Below are 10,813 nucleotides of genomic sequence, written 5' to 3'. Positions count from 1 at the left end.
GCTATGTAATTGGACATTTCTCTGTTTTTTACACAATTATTCTTACTCTCTACAGAAAGGCTGCTTTTAACTTCTCATCGGGTGATGGCAAGCACTAAAATCCTCAGTGATTTAAGTTGAAAACAGTACATGGGTACATAGCTCTTGCACTTATCAGGGATGTAAAAGTGAATTTTTATTCAAAACTACAAAATAAAATATCTGTAGGCATGGACAATAACAGCAGTAAACCACTGTATGTTGTCAATTGAAACCAGTAACTGATGGTTATAGCAATTTTCTTAAACGTCGGCCAGCCTTTTTCTTAAGTCATTTCCTTTAGTTGACTTCTCTGAAGTCATGGGTGAGGAGCACTGCCTTGAGCTTCCTCTCACAGTTCTCAGTAATGATGGTAAGGCACTTGATATGTGATTTTTGTACTGGAACATGCGGTGTTCTCCGGATTCTTTGTCCGTTGGAGTTAAAGAATGAATCCATGGACTGAAGATGGTATAGCAAAGGTGGAGATTTATTGAAGAACAAGTACAGACTCTCATGTGGGAAGAGAGAAAGAGTCCCTCTGACTTCCTGTTTCCAGGGTTTATAAAGGCTGCAAGTCTCTGTGTCCTAAAATCCCTTCTGATTGGTCAATATTCCCTTTTGAATTGGTTACTATAGTAACTCCTGAGGCTCTCCTCCCTCACTGTTCTCCTATTCCTTCTGGGCTTTCTTCCTCCTCCTTTATTTTATAAATATAGACCTTTTGGCTACTCCCAGTTCCCTTGTCTTATGTAGATGTAATTGTTGCTGCTCCCTTGTGTTATGGAAATGTACCTTCTCAGAGCTCTCTTGTCTTATGGAAATGTAACTTCTCCCAGTCTCTAGCCCTGTGTTTTTTCCATGAACCCCCAATTCTAAAAATTCCCCAAACCTGCCTATATTCCCCTAAAATTCCTATTTCACATTATTCTAGGATTAGAACATGCCACCTCCCATACCACCTCCATTCCACCCATCCTGCCCATCCTCAGAGCTTTCTCTTCTCTAGAAATTTCTGTGACTACAGCTTCTGCTGTTGGCCACTCCAGCAACATCCAATAAAGCAGTTCTCACAACCTTAGTCAGATCAATGATTCCTTTACCCACCATATTCACAAAATCTCCAAACATAGCATCATAACTAACTTCTGAGGAAGTTTGCATAATTTTCTCAATTATCACCGATCCTTTAATACCTGTATTCTTAGCAATGGTCATTGCAGGAATTTTGTGTGCTTTTAAAATAATTTCTATACCAATATTTTTTATCTTCATTAACTGGAATTAATGAGCCCAAGGCTGGAATGCACCACCGAAGCAGGGCACAACCCCCTCCCAGAACAATGCCTTCCTCAACAGCAGCTCATGTAGCATTGAGGGCATCTGTTACTCTTTCTTTTCATTCACTTCATCACTTTTCTCACCAACCTTCAGCATAGCTATTCCATCTGAGAGCTTTGCCAGACATTAATTTAGTTTTTCCTTTTCATATTCACTAGTTGTGACATCTAACTGCTCAATGATTTCTTGAATACATTTTTCAATTAGACCCTTGTCACCATCCCCTTTCAAGAGCATAGCATCATCTTTGGTCACAATGACCTCTCCAACCTTTCCTAAGTCATGAGGTTGAACATCTTCAAGAGTTAGTTAGAGTCAATCCAATCACTGTACCACCAGTAGTAATAACCATGTCTTAAGCTGGCTTTTTCTATTGTCACCAAAACCTGGAGCTTTGACTGCTGCAACCTGAGGACCAACTTTTAGCCTATTCAAAACAAGTGCACTCAAAGCTTCTTCAGCGATTATGACCAAGGGCTTACAGTGGGCATTGGCAACTTCAAGAGCAGATTCAATGGACTGAACACTAGAAATTTTCTTCCCACTCAATAGAACATAGGCACCTTAGAATTCCCATTTCTGACCTTTTGCTGTATTAATAAAGTATAGTAAATATAACCTCAATCAAACTTCATGCCTTCAATAATTTCTAATTCATTATTCAGTGTTTTTCCACCCTTTACTGTGATGACGCCTTTTCTTCCAATCTTTTTCATTGCATTGTAAATCATGCTGCCAATTCCTTTGTCTCAATTTGCAGAAAGTATAGCAACCTGAGCTGTGTATTCAGGGGGTGTCACTGTTTTAGGCAGTCTCCTATATTCAGAAATGATAGCGCCAACAGCTAACACCACACCTCTCCGATTTCCACAGGATGAGCACCTTTACTAATCTTCTCAATAGAGCATGCCAGTACAGTGGCCGTGGTGGTGACATCCTAGTCTCTTCATTTGTATTGTTGGCACTATCTTGAACAAGTTTAGCGCCAATATTTTTATATTTATCTTTTCAGTCGATGGACTTCGCAACGGTCACACCATCTTTTGTTACGTTGGGACTTCCCCAGCTCTGTTCAATAATCACTGTTCTTCCTGTTGGCCCCATAGTAACAGCTAAGAGGTCATAGAAACATTAAGGCTCAGGCATCTGCACCAAATTTTACATCTTTGGCATAAGCCTGAGTGCGATGAGGAGTGAGCGCCCTGGACACTCACTGGCCTAAGCTGGTGAAGGACTCTGTGTAATCGAAGCGTTTTTGTGGGGCAGCATCAGGGCCTGCAAGCACTGAGGCAGGCCATCTACGGTCAGGGAGGCCTATCTCATGACTCTTGCAAAGTACTGCTGGTAAGTGACAGAAGCAAATACAGAGTCTAAGATTAGCCTGCTGGACTTTTACTAGGGAGTGCTCTGTAGAGCAACACCTGTGCAAGGGCAGGGGAGGACGCAGGATGGGCAGAGGGAGAAGATGGGCCTTGATACACTCGATGAAGGCCTCAGCCCACCCCACCAGGAGTCCTGAAGCAGGATCCCTTCAGGGTTATCTGGAGTTGCGAGGAGGACCCCTGAAATCGGAACCTTTAAGTTCCTATATTAATTAGCCGTTACTGGGAGTAGCACATCCTTTTTGGAAGGCAGTTTTCCTTAGTAGGGAAATGCACAAAGAGCACTGTCTGCTAGTCTCATTTCCAGCAGCTGCGGGGATAAGTCCTTTATTCCATCACAGCATCCACTTCCGGATGCAAAACCTTACTAAGAAGAAAATTCACAATTTTTCTTTCATTCTGTGATGCTATTCCTATTTTATATTTTATCTAGAAACTGATTTAAGGACTTTGCATAATAACTAATCATTCATTTCCACATTTTAAATCCAATCTTGGTAAGCTACAGCTAACCATGAGTGCTATTGTAATATTACCATTAACATGAGGGTTAATTGTAATATTACCACTAAGTGGATAGTTATAGTAATATTACTAAAGATTCTAGGTGTCTTATTTTAATACCTTACATTGGGGGCAGGAGAAATTGTACATATGCAAGTCCAAAAACTGGTTTAACACTAATAAACCTTGAATCCATGATGAGTAGTTTACTTTAAATCTGGTCTAAATCTCTTCTAAAAGATTTTATACATTAGGAACTTTGTTGATTTTCCCTTTTGTAGCTGTCTTTTTGTAGGAGGCATTGGTTGAAGTTGAGCCCTATGCCCACAAGGAAAGATAAGTGAATATATCTCCACACTCTCAACTGTAGAAAAAAGTTTAAAATGATGAACCACACTTTAGCCCAGCCGTGGGCAAACTACGGCCCACGGGCCGGATCCGGCCCGTTTGAAATGAATAAAACTAAAAAAAAAAAAAGACTGTACCCTTTTATGTAATGATGTTTACTTTGAATTTATATTAGTTCACACAAACACTCCATCCATGCTTTTGTTCCGGCCCTCCAGTCCAGTTTAAGAACCCATTGTGGCCCTCCAGTCAAAAAGTTTGCCCACCCCTGCTTTAGCCTATACAAGTCTTACAAAGTGTTGTCTTTTTTTTTTTAAAGCTTACATTCTTAAAACAATGGGAATCCCAATTTCTCTCTTAATAGTAGCCAAAATATTTAGGTTTTCTAATATCAGATAAAATATATAATGTCTGGGGATAGCCTCTTAAATACAAGGTTAGGCAAAAGTAAGTTTACAGTTGTAAGCAACTGTGTCTTACAGTTGCAAGACGCAGAGTTTATTCTTGTATTATTTATTAAGTATTGCATTACTTATTTGTATTACAAATGTAAACCTACTTTTGTCCACCCCTGTGTACTAAGCAAGCATTTAGTAATTAATGACTTGAAATGTCATTACTAGTAAGTTTCCCAAAATATCATAAAATATTGGCAATAACTGAACATTAGGAGCAATTCTCTTATCAGATCTCTGAATGTGAGATCCAAAGCAAAACCATTCTAGCCTGTGTTGCTCAGTGGTTGAGCACTGACCTATGAACCAGGAGGTCATGGTTCAATTCCTGATCAGGGCACATGCCTGGATTGTGGGCTCCATCCCCAGTGTGGAGTGTGTAGGAGGCCAATCAATGATTCTCTTTTAGCATTGATGTTTCTATCTCCCTCTCCCTCTCCCTTCCTCTCTGAAATCAATAATATATATATATTTTAAAGCAAACTACTTAGTGAGGGGTTAAACTTGTCTAGTAAGCATTGATGCTTTTACATAAAGACTCGAGGTTTTGCTCCAATTTCAGAGTTCTGAATTGGATCCATTTCTGAAGATGGTATTATTCTGATCCATTTAGTCTTAGAGATCATCTGTTTTGCAGATGAGGAGACCAAGACCCAGAGAATGTAAAGTTATTGACAACAAGGCTGGAACCTAGTACATTCTGCTCTGTCTGCCAGCAGAGAGGTGAAGGGCAGGTTAGGGTTGGGAGGGAAGAGGCAGCATGTAACAGTAGACACAAACTTCAAAATGAAAATAATGAAGATAATTAAAGTGTTAGGCAGATTCCAGGAAGGAAGAGAGTTCATGGAAACAATTATGAAAGATCAGTTGAGAAGAAATGGTGAATAATACTGTCGTATTGAGATAAGTCCAGAGATGGTGTCACTCCCGAAAATGGCCTTATTTTATTTACTCTATCCAAAAATGCTATGCAGTATTAAAAACTTGTTCATTTTGTTTAAAATTTTCATATGATAATATAACTTAACAAGTAGAGAAATATAATAGAGCATTGTTCAATTATTTAGAATTAGTGTTTCTAATAACTAACAAATGTGTCATATAAGTCCAGTATAACATTTTTATTGGCACTTGAAATAAATGTATTACTCATTAGTGGATGTGCCAAAAGGAAAATCCCCACCCTATTTCCACCCCCATAGAGCTACAGATGATTATTTATTAAGTAGTGACAGAGCAACTTGTAGTGCAAAACAGAAGTCATCATGGTTATCTGTGTTCTCAAATAATTAACTTTTGCAGTGTTAAGATTTAAAAAAAAAGGTTGGCACTCTAAAATCATACCATAAAAAAAAAGCCTCAATTTTGATCTGGTGCTTAAAATTCTAGCTGGATTCATTTTTAAATGATATATTTTTATACTTTTAAATATCCCATTTCCCATATTTAATAAATATAATCAATTAGAATTAGGTGTCAGCTGAATCACCTTTCATAGGAAAGCTTTCAAAATTGAGAGTATAGCCTTGCTTTACCCATCATTTATTTAGTCCTAGTATATCCTGGCCAAACCTAGGTGGTCTTTGCTTTTGTTTCCAATATATTTTAGGTAATTTTAGAATTTCAGCACCCTATGATATTAAGTTAGAGCTAGGTAATGCTTACATGAAAATTATTCACCTAATGTCCTGGCTTAAAAATATATATTGCACACTGTTCTGGGTGAAGCACTATATTAAGCACATAGCAGATACCCTAGACATATTAGTTAAGGAGTTTCACTGCCAGGATGAAAGTGTGAGGCGCTCTATGGATGTACTACCTAGAGAAACAAGCAAAGCTAGAGACAGCTATACAAATACAACCTTTATTTAAAGTTCCTGGAAAGAGTCCTAATGGCTCAGGAAAAAAAAAAATGAAGCAACAGTTATTCAAGAAAACTTACTAATATTGAGCCATGATCCATTTCCTCCCTTACCATCAACCCTCCACCCCCAATCCCAGATCGGTTCAGCTTGGCAGAAACTCCATTCTGGGCATAATATGGCCAAGAATATGGAGCTCCCTCTCCCCCCAGGTACCACACAAGGGTTATAACTTATCTGAAGGGCAAGCGGAGAGCATTTCATATCCCCTCCAGCTCAAAGCTTACATGGCTGAATTTTGGTGACTGTGTCTGAGAGGTAGAGGGCTCCTTCCACTGAATAGGATGAGCACATACCCAGGAATGGCAGGCCAGAATACTGGACCCCGACCTCCCTCATCCCAGCTACTCATAGGGCACAGCAGTGAGAAGCAAACCCAGAAGGTCAGAGGCTATTGCCCCTCCCATAACCCAGAGTAGTAGTTCACAGATTTTGCCCACAGGGAGAAAGAGTTCATAAGAAAGGAGAGCATAAGAGTTTTCTCCAAAGGAACTGACTTCATTTGAAAAAAACAAATGGGGAAAATTAAGCCTAAGGGCACACTTGGAGACAAACCTCTTAATTGGGAGCAACAAGCTAAATGGTAGGTCAGCTATTTTACCACATAAAATCAGGAAAAAAGACAACTAAGAAGGGCCCTCCCCAGGTCAGAATAAACCCCAAAAGGTAGCCTCACCTGACCAGTGTGGCTCAGTGGTTGAGCATTGACCCTTGCACCAAGAGGTCACCAATTCAATTCCAAGTCAGGGCACATAACCCTTGTGCAGGCTCAATCCCCAGCAGGGGGTGTGCAAAGGGTAGCCAAACGATGTTTCTCTATCATTGATGTTTCTCTCTCTCCCTCTCCCTTCCTCTTTCTCTAAAACTAATAAAAACATATTTTTTTTTAAAAAAAAGGTAGCCTCAAAAGCAACCCTTACCCAAATTTAATTCTATCAGCTTGCTGAGCAATTCATGCCAAAACAATATCAAAAACAATAAATCAATTAATCAGTAATTAGTGGAACCAGAGGTTGGGATGTAATACCAAATGAGGCAAACAGCCTTCCAGAGTGATCAGGGAAAGAGATAGTGAGAAATAGCCCTGTTAAAATCACTATCATCCCAGGATGACTGTGTACTACTTGCCCAAGAGCACACCCTCTGAGGAGTGACATCAGGGGCTCCATACTTTAGGGGGACCACACTTTACTAAAATAGTCCAGCCAAGTCACTTAACAAATAAATGTGCAAATAACAACAAACATTCCTTAAGGGAGGGATAGAGAAATCACTTTCCAGAATTGCTATAATATCTAAAATATTAGTTTTTAACAAAAAGTTATGAGAAATGCAAAGAAATAGGAAAGTGTGATCCATACCTAAGAAAATGAGCCGGCAACAGAAACTAACTGTGAGAGGCATCCCATGTCATATTAAGCCATTATAAATATGTTCAAAGACCTAAAGTAATTCATATATAAAAGTATGAAGAAAATGTCTCAACATAGAGAATATCTATATATAGAAATCATAAAAAAAGGAACAAATGGAAATTCTGGAGTTGAAAAGTTCAATAGCTAAAATGAAAAAAATCCATTACAGTGGCTCAATAATTGATTTGAAATGGCAGAAGAAAGAATCACTGAACTTGAAGATTAATAAAAAAGGAATAGAAAACAACATTCAAAGAAATAATAGCTGAAAACTTCCCACATTTGATGAAAAACCTTAATCTACATATCCAAGAAGTTCAATGAAACCCAAGTAGGATAAATAAAGAGATCCACATCCAGACAGAAGATAGTAAGAATGCTGAAAGACAAAGGACAAAGAAGAGATCTTGAAAGCAGCAAAATGACTTGTCATGTAGAAGGGAACCCTAATGAGGTCAACAGCCAAATTTTCATAAAAATACATGGAGACTAGAAAGCAGTAGGACGGCATAGTCAAAGTACTATACGAAAAAATATCTGTTAACTTATAATTTTATATTTAGCAAAATTTTCAAATATGAAGGCAAAAGAAATTTTCAGATAAACAAAAACATAGAGAATTGCTATCAGACTTACCTTATAAGAAATACAAATAAAGTTCTTTAGACAGAAAAGAAGTATACCTAGATGGAAATCTAAATACACACACAGACACACACACACACACAGAGCAGTGGTAAACGTAATTATGAAAGACAATATAAATGTATCATCTCCTTTCTTCTCTTATCCTATACTAGAGGCCCAGTGCACGGTGGGGTCCCTTGGCCTGGCCTGTGGGATCAGGCTGAGACTGGCTCTCTGACATCCCCCAAGGGGTCCTAGATTGCAAGAGGGTGCAGGCCAGGCTGAGGGACCCCACTGGTGCACGATCAGGGCCGGGGAGGGACTGTGGGAGGGCTCCAGGGTGTGTCCGGCCTGTCTCGCCCAGTCCCGATTGGCCGGACCCCAGCAGCAAGCTAACCTACCAATCAGAGCATCTTCCCCTTGGTGGTCAGTGCACATCATAGTGACTGGTCGAATGGTCGAATGAACAGTCAGACACTTAGCATATTAGGCTTTTATTATATAGGATAATTTTATTGTTGGGCTTATGTCTGATAGAAATGTATTGTATTTTAAAGTAACATTGGGGGATTCTAAGATGGCAGAAGATTAGGTGGAAGCTACACTGACCTACTCCCAAGACCAAACTGGAATTACAACTAAAATATAGAAAAATCCTTCTGAATAACCAACTGAAGACTAGCTGGAGAGAAGCCTTATAGCCAAGGATGTAAAGACAAGGCCACATTGAGACTGGTAGGAATTGTGGAGGTGTGAGAGGGCTGGCCAGGCTTCCACAGGTAGAAGATGAAGTTCCGGAGGGATATCTCAGCTGTGGGGTGTTCCCCCTTAGAAGTCTAGGGTCTAAATCTCAAACTGGGCTCCTCAGCTCAGAGCTGGGAATGGTGCCTACATAACATCTGGCTGTGAAAAGCAGCAGGGTTTCTGTCCTACAGGTAGAGATGGCTATAAACACCCTCTTAAAGGGCCAATGCACACAATTTCATTTGCAGCCATTCAATGTGGGCTCCAGAGAAGGAGGACAGAGTGAACTAGAGCTGCATGAGGGGAGTCTAAGGTTGGTGGCTCTAGGGAGAGAGGTAAAAGGACAGCTTCCAGGACCCCTGTGCTGAGCCATTTCCCCATACTGCAGAAGCCATCTTTCTCAAGGATAGTTTTCTTATCCATGCAGCATTAGCTTGAGGGTAAGCAATAGCCCCACCCATTGGAATCCCTCTCACCCATTCTGTGGACCTTATGCCCTGCTGAGGACTACAGCTGGAGGCTCATTAAGTGACTGAGATTAACAGCTTTCAAGCAGAGGTGGATCTCTGGGTCTTTTCCTGACCTGCTTCTGGACCCAGGGCTAGTAAAATCAGACCTTGGTGCATAGCTTGGTCCTTTCCACATGCACCCAGACCCAGCAGAAAGAGCCACGAACTGTGGATTGCTGATAGCTCCAAACAGGTTGCTCAGGCCAGTCACAGTGTCTGGCAATGGCCTGCATCAGAGCCTCTACGAAGAGGTATAGAACCAATACACCCAGTGTCCAGCTTCAAACAACAATAGAGCAGGATCCAGTAAGCTTCACAAGCAGCATATCCACAGGGGTGTATTGGCAGGCACCAGACCCTGCTGAGGTGAGTTCTGCTTCATGTGATCAGCACCAACAAGCGGCCTGCATACTGTGTTGGGAGTTAAGCCTCACTCTCATCCAGCCTGAGGGTCAAGACTCTTGTGAATGGGCCAATAGCAATCAAAACTCAATTACAACAGGAGGGCCCACACAATGCTCACACAGACATTGTGAGAGCACCCAGTTCTGGTGATAAAGGAGACTGCACCACTGGGTGCCATAGGTCACCTATTTCATAAGGCCACACTACCAAAAATGGGAGTCACAGAAGATCTACCTAATACATAGAACCAGACAGAATAAACAGCCAAAATAGGGAGAGAAAGAACATTTTTCATGCTCAACATGATCATGCCTTAGCCAGGTTTGCTCAGTGGATAGAGCATCAGCCTGTGGGCTGAAGGGTCCCAGGTTTGATTCCAGTGAAGGGCACATGCCTGGGTTGTGGGCCTGATCCCCTGTGTGGGATGTGCAGGAGGCAGCCGATCAATGATTCTCTCTCATTATTGATGTTTCTCTCTGTGTTTCTCTCTCTCTCTCTCTCTCTCTCTCTCTCTCTCTCTCTCTCCCTTCCTCTTTGAAATCAATAAAAATATATTTAAAAACACATCTATTGATCATATCAATAGATGCAGAAAAAGCATCTAATAAAATCCATCATCCACTTATGATAAAAACTCTTAGCAAAGTGGGAATAGAGGAAATATACCTCAATATAATAAATAAACATATGACAAACCTACAGCCAATATCATCTCAACGAGGGAAAACTACAAGCATTCACCTTAAGTTGGGGAAAAAGACAGGGATGTCCACATTCACCACTCTTATTCAACGTAGTACTGGAAGGCCTAGCCACAGCAATTAGACAATCCTCCTATCTAATAAAAGAGAAACATGGTAATTAGCCGTACGACCACTACCCTTCCCATTGGCTAATCAGTAAGATATGCAAATTAACCGCCAGCCAAGATGGCAGCCATGCACTGAAGCGAACAGGGAGGCTTGCTTGCTCCAGTGACTGCGGACTCCAACGTTCCCCGCCTGCCTTGCTGGCCTCTCAGCTGCAACTCTAAGCAACTATGTTGCAAATATAGAAGCTAAACAAAACCCCAGAAACCGGCTTTAGTCAGTGGGCTTCAGCCAGCCGGACCGCAACATTGTATCAAATACAGAAGGTAAA

General features: G+C 40.7%; 1 pseudogene; it reads right to left on the bottom strand.

Annotated features, from left to right (window-relative positions):
- Nucleotides 1-954: 954 nt before the first annotated feature.
- LOC102242004 lies at nucleotides 955-2,609 on the bottom strand (annotated as a pseudogene).
- Nucleotides 2,610-10,813: the final 8,204 nt, after the last annotated feature.

Source organism: Myotis brandtii, unplaced genomic scaffold (assembly GCF_000412655.1).
Source record: "Myotis brandtii unplaced genomic scaffold, ASM41265v1 scaffold529, whole genome shotgun sequence".
Taxonomy (NCBI): domain Eukaryota; kingdom Metazoa; phylum Chordata; class Mammalia; order Chiroptera; family Vespertilionidae; genus Myotis; species Myotis brandtii.
This window is presented reverse-complemented; position numbering and strand designations above follow the sequence as displayed.